Below are 12,578 nucleotides of genomic sequence, written 5' to 3' on the forward strand. Positions count from 1 at the left end.
ATACAATACAAGAGATACATTACTTCCGAAGTTGTATTCTGTTTTACGAGAATTTTCGTAACTTTAATTTAAATTTTTAACTTTCGTAATCTCTTCACTTTTGAAATGAGACTAGCATGCGAATAGACCTTGACGTTCATTTGTTAAAAAACAAAACTCATCGAGTGTACGAGGCTTTTGTGCTCAGACAGGTTATACAATTAGCCCAATTGTTATTGCTTCCCCAGAGATAAAATGGCACTAGAAGTGTGTGCATTTGTCTCCTACATCCCCACCCCACAGCATAAGAGTTGATTTACTAAAGGCAACTAGACTGTGCACTTTGCAAAATCCAGTTGCACTTTGCAAGAGAAGTTGCTCCAGAGCTTAGTAAATGAGCAGAAGCTCAGGTGACTTAGATTATTCAATCACGTGCAAGCAAAAATGCTTTTTTTTTCATTTTCCTTGCACGTGATTGGGTATTTTTTGCAAAGTGAAGCCTCACCTCATTTACTAAGCCCTGGAGTAACTGCCATTGCAGAGTACAAAGTGCGCAGCCTATTTGCCTTTAGTAAATCAACCCCAGAGTCTTCTTTTAAAGCTTAGCAATAGCAAGAGCACACACATTAAACCTATATTATTAAGTTTTCTTCAACTGGTGGAAAGAATGAATCAGCTATAGAAAAGAATGGTAACACAGAATATACTGAAAATTACCAGACATCAGACTCTTATTTCAAACTTTTCTCTGTTAGTACATGCCTCTTATTTCACTCTACAACTCTCTTGTAGTTTTGCTTTACTCCAGTATTTTTCGCTCCCCTCCTCTGTTTTTCCACTTCCTTTGCAGCACCGCCTTCTATATCTCATCTTTATCACTTTCTTTCTCCTGTCTCAATGTGTTTCTCTCTTGCTCTAACATTTTATATTTAGTCCTATTGTTATTTGTATTTCTTTTTTTTCCTTGCTGTTCTATATTGAGCCATTCCTTTCAATGCCAGACAGCTCTAGGTCACATAGTCTGTAAAAATGACCATTGTGTTGATAAAGTGTAATTGTTTTTCTCGTCTCTGTAATCTTTTTTGGGCCATTTCATTTGTTCTGGTGGAAGTCTTCAGTAAAAAGTAAGAAGTACAGTTTCTGCTCTTCCTGACCAAAACCCTATATATCCATACTTACAAGATATTCTGAAGTGGGATGTCTCTAGTGCATTTCAGGGAAACCTGGCTTAAGATGACTCGGATATGAAGCACTTTCCCTTTTTCACTGCCTATGTCAAATAATGATTTAGGGAACCAGAATGCATATACTGTATACTCCAGTACATGTATTAACAATGCTTGAATACTTCATGCAAGAGGGAAGCCTAAAAGATCAAAGAACCAGAGTTTGTGAGTCCGTCTTCCAAGACATTGGTTCACAAACCCCCATTGTCACCCTCAGGGCTTTTGCTGAAATTGAGCTTTTGGAGGAATGTATAGTGGTTTTGTGCACATTTTTCTAATAAACATATAAAACAACAAAAGGGATACACCTAAAGCTAAATTCTTGCTTTTTCAATTATTAAATCATTTCAGTCCCTCGAACAAAAAAACAAAACAAAAAAAATCCAGCGGCTAAACTCACCTGATTTTTGATGCTGTCCTGCACAGACACACCTAGTCACTCATCCAGTCATGCTTGTCTTCTGGGATGAATGACGTCCAGCGCTTTACAACCCACTTCATGTGATCCCAGGGTGTCAAAGCTCTGCCCATGTCCTTGACTCATCAGAAGAATGCTGCAGAGAGAAGAGCCACACAATCATGAGGTTTCGCTCTCCACAGTATTAGGATCCTCTCAGGACTGGAAGAAATAAAGGATGGAGAGGACCCATAGTGTTATTGGACCTGGTCAAAGACAGCTGGAAAAAGTTTTTTCTTTTAGGTTCCATTTGCACCTGAGCGTTTTGATGCTTGAAGCTCAAAAAAGCTCAACAGGCCCATTGTTTTGATGGTCCCTGTTCACATCTGAGTGTTAATCAAAAACAGGAAGAAGATCTGGACAGCCACACTCAAAAAGTTTTTATTCAAAAATTCTTGTGAACAAAAATACAAGCCACAGCAGGAACAGATAGGAACTAACGTTTCACACTTCAATGTAGTGCTTAGTCATAGCTTCTGAGTGTTGTGTCAACTGTAAAAAAGTACATGAGCTAGTTTTCAGGCAGATTTGAGCATTTACCTTTGGGAACATGTTACATGTTCCACCTGTTATTAATTGTAACGTCTTCCCAATGCTGCAGCCGTGTTGTGATGCCCCCCCCCTCCCGTGACCAGTGGCATAGTTAGCACATTTTTTTGCACCCCACCCAGGAAAAATGGTATGTGGCAATATAGTGGTGCTACGCCAAAACTGTGGATGTGGTCAGATTACATCAACAGTATGAAGGGCTTAAAGGGCCATATGCTTTTATAACTGTGCACAAGCACAGTATGTATCAGACAGTACAAAGGGGAATTTATCAAAACTGGTGCAGTGAGAATTTGGAACAGCTGTGCTTGGCAACCAATCATCTTCTATCTTCAGCTTGTTCAGCTTTTAAAATGAAAGCTATGAGCTGATTGGTTGACATGCACAGCTGTTCCAAATTCTGTCTGCTCTAGTTTTGATAAATTCCCCTAAGGGACAGGTCCAGCATGCTGAGCCACTTTTTGCTGCATCTGCATCCACCAGAGTTTGACCTATAGAAGTGGGTGCACGGATCCAAATGCAGACACTGTGCATTCGGATACATGCATCCCTTCCTGTCTGCATGTCAAATTTAGACATTCGACTGTCTATGCAGCTGCTGCGTCCCAATTGACTTTGATTGGACTGCCTGCACAGTGATGCACAGAACACTGTGCATCCCCACACGGTACAAGGCCATCACACTGGGTATGAACACATATGCTCCATGTAAATGATGCCTAATTGTCACGTGGGCCAGAGAAAAGATGTCGGGTAATTAAAAGAGAAGTATGGGAATTTTATTTATGAATCATACTTACCTAGGTAGATGCTGCATCTGTCCCCCACCGGCTCTAAGACTAAGAACCGAGTAATCAAGCAGTCGATCACTCAGTTCTAAGTGCTGCCTAAGCAGAGAGCTGATGGCTGTCAGTCTCTGGCTCTGCTCTGCTCCCCCCGGTGCTCACTAAAACACTGGGCTGTGGAGGGACGGGAGTGGCCAGCTCAGGCTCTCATGGGCTCGCTGAGAGCCTGAGCTGGGTGCCGGTCCAGCCATGTGAGCAGATCCCAACAATATGGTTGCGATCTTTCCACAGCCTGGACTGATTCTGTGACATCAGCGGAAAGCAGGCTTAAGCCTGCTGTCAGTTGAAAATGGGTTACAAGAGTGCAAAACAATCTGTATTGATGTGATCAACAGGAGAAATACAACCAAACAGGCTTTGGCTTTTCTTCTCCTTTAATAAATCTATCACACGACCTGTCTCTCTGCTCCTGTTTGGCATTGTGACAATTGATGTTGTGAACGCACCCTCCAGGGCCCAGGCAGGCTCTTTCTCAGCCCATGTTTTAAATCCAGGCTCTCTCTCCCTGAAGTCCAGAGAGCCTCCAAGTCCAGAGAGCCTCCAAGATCCCCCTCTCATAGTCCAAGGCCCTCCAGACACCCACTGCCCTAGCCCAGGGCCTCTAGACACCCCCTCTACCAATTCTGGACCTCCAGGTATCCTCTCACCTAGTCCTGTATCTCCTTTGTCCCCCACCTATCCAGGGGCCTTTGCCACACCAACCACCATTTCCTAGTCAGTGGCCTACGCTGCACCCACCCCCCCCCTAGTCCAGGGCCTCTTCTGCACTCCTCTGCTAGTCCAAGTTCCCCTTTACAGCCCACCCCAAAATAAGAGCATCCTTTGCACCCTGCTGTCCTAATACAGGTCCTTTATCAACCCCACTTTTTAAGTCAAGGGCCTCCTCTACATCCCCCAGTCCAGGGCCTCCATTTTACTCACCTCCTAGTCCAGGGCCTCCTCTGTATCCCCCGGTACAGGGCCTCCTCTGCACCTCCCCAGTCAAGGGCCTCCTGTGTACTCTGCTCCTAATCCAGGGCCTCCTCTACACCCCCACTCCAGCATCTCCTCTGCACCCCCAGTCCAGGACCTCTTCTGCACCCACTCTAGCACCTCCTCTGCACCCCCCACTCCAGCACTTCCTCTGCACCTCCAAGTCCAGGGTCTCCTCTGTTCCTTCCCCCCAGCCCAAGGCCTCCTCTGCACCCCCCCTTAGCCCAGGGCCTCCTCCGCACATCCGCTCTGTCCAGGGCACCCTCTGCACTCCCCAGTCCAGGGCCTTCTTTGAAGCCTCCACTTCTGTGGGATGCTTTACGCAGAAAAGACATAGGCTCTTTGGGCACTGGGCAGGACCAGGAGGAAGACCTGCCTGTCTATTACACTTGATTGGCGGCAGTGACACCCTTAGAGCAGTGGTTCCCAGTGCGGATGGGCACAGCACCCCTGGCGGCACCCCCCTAGATGCCTCTCCCGGGGCAGGCCCCCCCGCCCCTCCATTAGTTTCGGCCCTTCCTGTGAGAGCAGTACAGAGAGAAGTTCTCCCTATTAACTGTCACTTTTTGAAATCAGCGTGGCCATGCAGGGCTCCACCTACACAGCCATGTCATTCATTCACACAGTTCTGTATGTAAATGAACTATAATTCACATTGTCAATGTACTACCATGGTGCTGTGGAGCTCTTTGATAGTATATTGATTCTTCCTGTCAGATTGTATCTGCTTGCCTGTACGGGATGTTAAAAATTTGCATTTATTCATTTTTTCTAAAACATAGACTTATCCTTTAACTAAAGGCAAAACTTTTTTTTCCATTGTGGATAGAGTAAGGTAGAGTTATAACCCCTGTCAAGTTTTTTTTGGCCCTTTGGTCCCATTGGGGAAATGTCTGTCCCAAAACAGGAAATGAGAGGAAATACCTCCAAAATGAGCGAATCCCGGTGTGTCACCAGATCTAGTTCCCCATTAAAAGATATCCCTTATGTTGGTGTTCTAATTTCAACCTTAATTTTTGGATTTTCTTTTACTTTCACTTTCAATGAAAATAGTAAATGGGACAAATAGAGAGGGTGAATCTACCTAACTGGGTCACAGACAGCAATAAAACTTGTCAAGTGGTCTAATCCCTCTCAACTCCATCCAAACTAAAACAAGTGCATTTTGCCTTTAGGTGCACTTTAGTGAACATCTTTCATCAGAATTATAACAATATCTCCCACCAACCATATAATAGTAAAATTCACCTTACACTGAGAGAATTTTTGACGGTTCTTGATGAACCGCACAAAACTCTTTCCATAGGTGGCCCTTTCACACTCGGAATTCTTCGAATCATTCAGGACCTGACCAGAAAATTGTCAGCCAAACAGTGCCTGCATCCAATCAGAGGCAGGCTCTGTATGGATATTTTGCCAGTCATCCAACAGATAATGGCTGCCCGAATACAACAGCGGCAGACTGCAAGAAAAAAATCCATACAGTATATCTTAATACGTTCTATGAAGTGTTTTAGAATTTAGCCATGCTTGCTGTATTTTTGTATGCATGTATCTAACAATCTTCTCATCAAGATCACCTCTCATATATATCACATCTATTTTATGATATCAAACTGTTATTATCCTTTCGATCATTTATTTCTATTGAAATGCTATTTTATATATCTCTATTTTGTCTCACATCTCCTTTTCTGCAGCTGCCTTATACTCCGATGTATCTATTCCTTGAAGATTGCGCAGCCCCACGTGAGATACGTCAGTGACATAGTGAAGACTGCATTTCCAGGGATGCTTATTGTGAAAATATTTGTGCTTAGCCTCCTTGGTTATACTGACATATTTATATACATTCCTTTTGTCATACCTTAGGGGAAAATACATAATCCATCATCATTTACAAACTGAATGTTATAATTTTGCATGAAACAATATCCTTGCGCCTCCACAAATGTGTATTTTCTATTGCTGGATTGTCAGAATCAATAATAATGGACAGATTAAATTCCAAAAGTACTATACTTGTTTCTGTTTTCATAATTCAAGGTGAATTATGGCTATTTGTCGCTGTCAGGTCTCATACATAACAATGGTAGATTGCCCCATCCCGTAAAGCAGATTTTTTTTTCCATCTAGTATATGTAGCTATTTGGTACTGCATATCACGTAGGCACCCCCATGAATATCTACATCTCTCTTATGCTAGCTGATATGAATAGCATTATGGACAACATTTTTACAACCAACCTTTATTAGTTTTTCAGGTAATTGAGTCACTTCTAATGCCCAGATGGTAATATTTTCACACAAATAAAATCCACTGTATTGCACAAAATTTTGACTTCTTTATGAGTATATTGTTATTTACAACATGTACATTAGGGGAAAACTTGTCTGAAGAGCTTTAAGCTAATCATTTACAGTATTGTGTAAACCATGAGAAAACCTTGAGGGATTGGTGCCAGTGAAGAAAAGTTGATGGGAAACCTTTGATTCTATATCATTTTAGCGCCAAGATAATCCAGACCTGGGGTTATCAGGCGGGGGGGTGATTAGGACATTTTGGCCTGGGAATCAAACAACCACTTGACCTTTTCATAGTGGAGATGATTTCCTTTGGCCTTAAGTTCACCACACAAAGTGTCCCACAGTGCTTCAGTGATTGGTACCTAAGGTGAATGGTGGGCTTTCTTTTAATGAACATGTTTTATTGTAATACGCCTTTTTACATTCAAATTCTGAAATTGGAGGATTATAAGGGATGCATATGAGTTCTTTATTAGCTAACCAGGATGTCTGCAACTGTGTAAAATTATATGAACTTTCCTAAATAAAATAGTAAATAAAATACCATGTCATTTGAAGGTCCCTGCTTCTCTCCTTCTGGAGCTCAGAGAGGTCATGCCTGATGAAGCAGGGGTAACTGGACAAGAATCTGCAGCCAGGTAAGAAGCCCACCAGTTTTAGAACCAGTGTGCAAGCAGCCAGGCAGGAGCATAATAGCATTCCGATTCTCCAGAGGCTACTGAGGAGAGCCCTTCCCAAAATGTTACCAAGGTACTCTAGTTCTAGTGGGGTGGCCCTTTGTCCTTGGGCCTTGGATCCCTCCAGCTGTTCACTTATGTTACCAGAGCTACCCTGGGCATTTACTGTGGAGGATGAGGTTTCTGATGATAATACCAAATAGCTTTGTTCTGAACTGTTTTACTGAAGTACAGCTATAATCTCTGTTGTTATCGAGCCTTACAGAGACTAATCTTTGTAGCTGTATGTTAGGACAAAGACTATTCTATGCAGCCATACGTTACCCTGAGTGAGTCACAGAGACATTGTTGTAAACATTCCATGTTTGTGCAGCTTTTATAATCAGATTCTGCAGTGTATAAATGTATGCCATCATCAGTCTGTATTTTATTATTCTGCAGTGTATGTATGGTTTTGCTACCCTAAACCATTTAGCATTATTCCTTCTAACTTTACACCTGTTTAATAAACTGCAAGTCACACTTACTCCCTGTTTGATCATTCAGCCGTTTACCTATTCTGTTTAACCATTAACATTAATAATCTCTAGAACGCAGCTTTCGTTAACATATAATAAACATATTTCACATGTACATATTCTTCCTGCAATGCCTTCCTTTGCAGCTCTCTGCATTTGACCCTATAACATTTCAGAGCTGCAAAGAAAGTCAATCTTGGAAGACTTCCCTTCCTTGCAGGTCTGAACAAGTGGCAGGTAGATATACAGTGCCTTAAAAAGGATACATAGCCCTTGAAATTTTCCCCATTTTGTCATTTTACAACCTAAAATGTAAATATATTTTATTGGGATTTTACATGATAGACCAACACAAAGTAGCACATAATGGTGAAGTGGAAGTAAAATTATAAATGGTTTTCAGATTTTTTTACAAATAAATATCTGAAAAGTGTGGCATGAATTTGTAATCAGCCCCCCTGAGTCAATACTTTGTAGAATCACCTTTCACTGCAATTACAGCTGCAAATCGTTTTGGGTATGTCTCTACCAGCTTTGCACATCTAGAGAGTGAAATTTTTGCCCATTCTTCTTTGCAAAATAGCTCAAGATCTGTCAGATTGGATGGAGAGCATCTGTGTACAGCAATTTTCAAGTCTTGCCACAGATTCTCAATTGGATTTAGGTCTGGACTTTGACTGGGCCATTCTAACACATGAACATGTTTTGATCTAAACCATTCCATTGTAGCTCTGGCTGTATGTTTAGTGTCGTTGTCCTGCAGGAAGGTAAACCTCCATCCCAGTCTCAAGTCTTTTGCAGGGTCTAACAGGTTTTCTTCTAAAATTGCCCTGTATTTTAGTTTCCCTGTCCCTGCTGAAGAAAAAAATCCCCACAACATCACAACATGATGCTGCCACCACCATGTTTCACGGTGGGGATGGTGTGTTCAGGGCGATGTGCAGTGTTAGTTTTTTGCTACACATAGCAATTTGCTTTTAGGCAAAAAAGTTCAATTTTGGGCTCATCTGACCAGAGCACCTTCTTCCACATGTTTGTGTGCATTCATTAATAGAACACATCGCTCGCCGTGGTATACTGTATATAGCCGAAGCTACATACAGTATTACCGTGCATCCAGCAGGCTGATATCCAGCATGCGGCATTTAATACCGGCGTATAAGGAAACCCCCGATTTTTGGGGGATATGTTTAAGTATAAAAGGTCGTCTTATACGTTGGAAAATATGGTAGTTTCCTTTGTTGGTGGGCAATGTTGCTTCTGGTGCTTCAGCTTAATTTTAATTAATTTGCGAATTGTCTGCAGCATTTAATTCGTTGATCTCCTCTGCATCCTCCATCCAAGGGTAGTCTTCACTTTCAGACTCCATATTGCTTTCTGTACTGAAAGTAGAAAGTAGACAATTTGTAAAAATTGGTAAAAATTTTGTTATACCGTGCACTCCTAAAAATAAAAATGTAACATTAGACAATTCTATATAAATAAAAACATTTTCATAAATGTTGTTATACTTACGGTCTCATTTCTATGATGGGCTTCAGGCGGTGTTAATTTTGGACGCAAATTTCGATTTAGTTTTAGTCTTAGGACTAAAATGGCATTTTAGTTTTAGTCTCATTTTAGTCTTCTGCAATTGTTTTAGTTTTAGTCATATTTAGTCAACTAAATCTCCAGTACATTTTAGTGAACTAAAACTCATTTTATTCTGAAATTGAATGGATGTAATTAAATTGTAATGCATTAGTTAACATTTCTCTATAATTTCCAAACTCATTATATACTGCTGGAGTGAAAAATATCTTATGTTATTATTTAAGGTATTGAGGTATGAACATGCACTAAAGGCCAGTGTTAATTTTGAAGTCAAATTTAAATTTAGTTTTAGTCTTAGTCTTTTTACTAAAATGCCATTTTAATTTTAGTCCCATTTTAGTCTTTTGACTAAAATACCATTTTAGTTTTATACGTATTTTAGTCATCTCAATTGTTTTAGTTTTAGTCATCTTTTAGTCGACTAAAATAGTATTTATTTAGTCGACTAAAATGTTTTAGTCATTTTAGTCGCCAAAATTAACACTGGCTTCAGGAATATGAGCTCCTCGTAGTAACAATAGACTCTACCATTTTTCTTCACACCAGAACCACTCCGTATCTTAGTTTGTATATTGTGTTCTCTCCTATAGTTTTCCCGCATAGTCTTCAACCTTTTCTTCAGTAGTTGTACTGAAAGAAATAAGATTTTTTTTATTACAGATATCTTGCCACAGGAAATACCTACACATCATTACACTATGAATTCAGAACAGGAATATCGACATTTGTAGAAATTGTGAAGCTAATATGTGATGCTATATGGAATTTGAAAAATACATTCATGCCTATTACAAATAAAGAGAACTGGAATGATGTTGCTAAGCAGGTCTGGAGCAAAACCAACTTTCCGAACTGCCTGGGAGCAATTGATGGAAAACACATTCGGCTAATAAAACCCTGTCACATTGGTAGCTGATATTATAATTACAATTTCTGTTGTGCTAATGGCTGTGGTTGATGCAAATTATAAATTCATATTTATTGATGTAGGAGCATTTGGGAGGTCTGCAGACTCTTCTGTTTTCCAGAATTCGAAATCTGAGAAGCGTCTTAAATCTAAACTACCGTATATACTCGAGTATAAGCCGAGATTTTCAGCCTCTTTTTTGAGGCTGAAAGTGCCCCCTCGGCTTATACTCGAGTCACCGCTGTCTGACTGCTCGATCAGCGTATCGAGCAGACAGACGGCGGACATTAAAATTCAAAAGCCGCGCCTCCTTCTCCGCCTCCGCCTGTGATAGGCGGAACACTGAATTTCCCAGCAGTCAGTGTTCCGCCTATCACGGACATCCGCTCATTCTCATACTACGGACGAGTATGAGAGGATGTCCGTGATAGGCGGAACACAGGCTGCTGGGAAATTGAGTGTTCCGCCTATCACAGGCGGAGGCGGATGATTGGCTTTTGAATTGTAGAATGGCCGCCGAGAAGAGCGGCGATCCTGGAGCAGCGATCCATCGGCACGACATGGGACGGAGGAGGCACGGGACGGAGGAGGCACGGGACGGAGGAGGCACGGGACGGAGGAGGCTCGGGACGACGGCGGCTCGGGACGGAGGCTTGGGACACAGGTAGGCTGGACACACACACAAGGCTGCACGGACACACACACACACACACACACACACACACACACACAGGGATGGATGGATGGATGGATGGATACACACACACACACACACACACACACAGGGATGGATGGATGGATGAATACACACACACACACACACACACACACACACACACACAGGGATGGATGGATGGATGGATACACACACAGGGATGGATGGACGGACACACACACAGGGATGGATGGATGGATGGATGGATGGACACACACACAGGGATGGATGGACGGACACACACACAGGGATGGACGGACACACAGGGATGGACAGCCATGTCTCACCCTCGGCTTATACACGAGTCAATAAGTTTTCCAGTTTTTTGGGGGTAAATTGGGGGCCTCGGCTTATATTCGGGTCGGCCTATACTCGAGTATATACGGTACTCGATTTGCCTGAAAACCGACCATTACCCGGTACAGAAAGTCCAGATAAGCCATTTGTTTTCGTGGCTGATGAGGCTTTCGCTATCAATGAACATTTAATGAAACCCTACCTACAGAAGAATATTGACACACCCGAAAGAGAATCTTCAATTATCTTCTCTGTCTGGCACGTAGGCTGTTTGAATGTTCCTTTGGTATTCTTGCCAACAAATGGCAAATATTCCTTAAACCTATCAATTTCAAGGTCGAAAATGCATGCAAATTAATAAAGGCAGCATGTGTGTTGCACACATATGGTAAAGGATAGAGATGGCGTCAATTTTGAGGACACATTAGCTCACAATTTGGAATCTGCTGATTTCCCTCATGACTGTGGTCCAACAATGGGTTTCAGAATTAGGTATGAATTGGCAGATTATTTTATGAGCCCTGCTGGAGCAGTAAATTAGCAAGGAAATATGATTTAAAACTTATACATATCAAATAAAAATGATCATTACTTTGTTTCATTTAATATTTTCTCTTATTTGCAAGTATATACTTTCAAAAATAATTGCATATTTTTATAGATTCTGTATATTTGTTTATTGCTGTATTGATTAAAGACAATAAAAACATGTTTACTTTGATGTTGTTTATACTTTCTTTAGGAGTACAATAATAATAACATATATAAATTTACAATGAGTTTGGTTTGAAGGTTTGGGACTATGGGACTGGGATTATGGTTAGGGTTGGGGTTTGGGACTAGAGGGACTGGGATTAGGGTTAGGGTCGGCAGTTTGGGATTACCGGGACTGGGATTAGGGTTAGGGTTGGGGGTTTGGGACTACTGGGACTGGGATTATGGTTATGGTTGGGGTTTGCCACTACAGAGACTGGGATTAGGGTTAGGATTGGGGTTTGGTACTAGAGGGACTGGAATTATGGTTAGGGTTGGGAATACTGGGACTGGAATTATGGTTGGGGGTTTGGGACTATTGGGACTGGGATTAGGGTTAGGGTTGGGGTTAGGGACTAGAAGGATTGGGATTAGAGTTAGAATTTAGGGTTTTGAGACTAGTCTGACTGGGATTAGGGTTTGAATTATGGGTTTTGGGACTAGTTTTACAGGGATTAGGGTTAGAATTTGGGGTTTTGGGACTAGTCTGACTGGGATTAGGGTTCGAATTTTGGGTTTTACAGGTGTTTTAAGGCGCTTTTAAAGGGCTTCCCATTTATGTCAATGGACTGGGGTGTTTTTGAAGCTCTTTTTTCAGCGCTACAAATAAGCTCCAAAAATGCTGCTTTCAGGACTTTTCTCAATACCCCAGTGTGAGATGAATGGGAGGCAGTTTTCAGGCACTTTACAAGTGATATTTTTAGCGCTAAAATTCCTGTAAAGTGCCTCAGTGTGAAAGCAGCCAAATTGTAATGAACTCCTTTACTTTTACTTTAATACGAT

The 12,578-nt window shown here is 41.6% G+C and overlaps 1 long non-coding RNA gene across 1 annotated transcript in view; it reads right to left on the reverse strand.

Moving 5' to 3' along the window:
* Positions 1-6,289: 6,289 nt before the first annotated feature.
* The window catches only part of LOC143963033 (uncharacterized), an 83,270-nt gene continuing 76,981 nt past the window's right edge, over positions 6,290-12,578 (reverse strand). The window contains exons 3-4 of the long non-coding RNA XR_013270866.1: positions 9,652-9,753; positions 6,290-8,912 (exon numbers count right to left, since the gene is read on the reverse strand). This is a non-coding gene — a long non-coding RNA (uncharacterized LOC143963033). The remainder of the gene's footprint in view (positions 8,913-9,651; positions 9,754-12,578) is intronic.

This window comes from Lithobates pipiens, unplaced genomic scaffold (genome assembly GCF_037356315.1).
Source record: "Lithobates pipiens isolate NorthernLeopardFrog02 unplaced genomic scaffold, aLitPip1_a1.2 Scaffold_8, whole genome shotgun sequence".
NCBI classification, from domain to species: domain Eukaryota; kingdom Metazoa; phylum Chordata; class Amphibia; order Anura; family Ranidae; genus Lithobates; species Lithobates pipiens.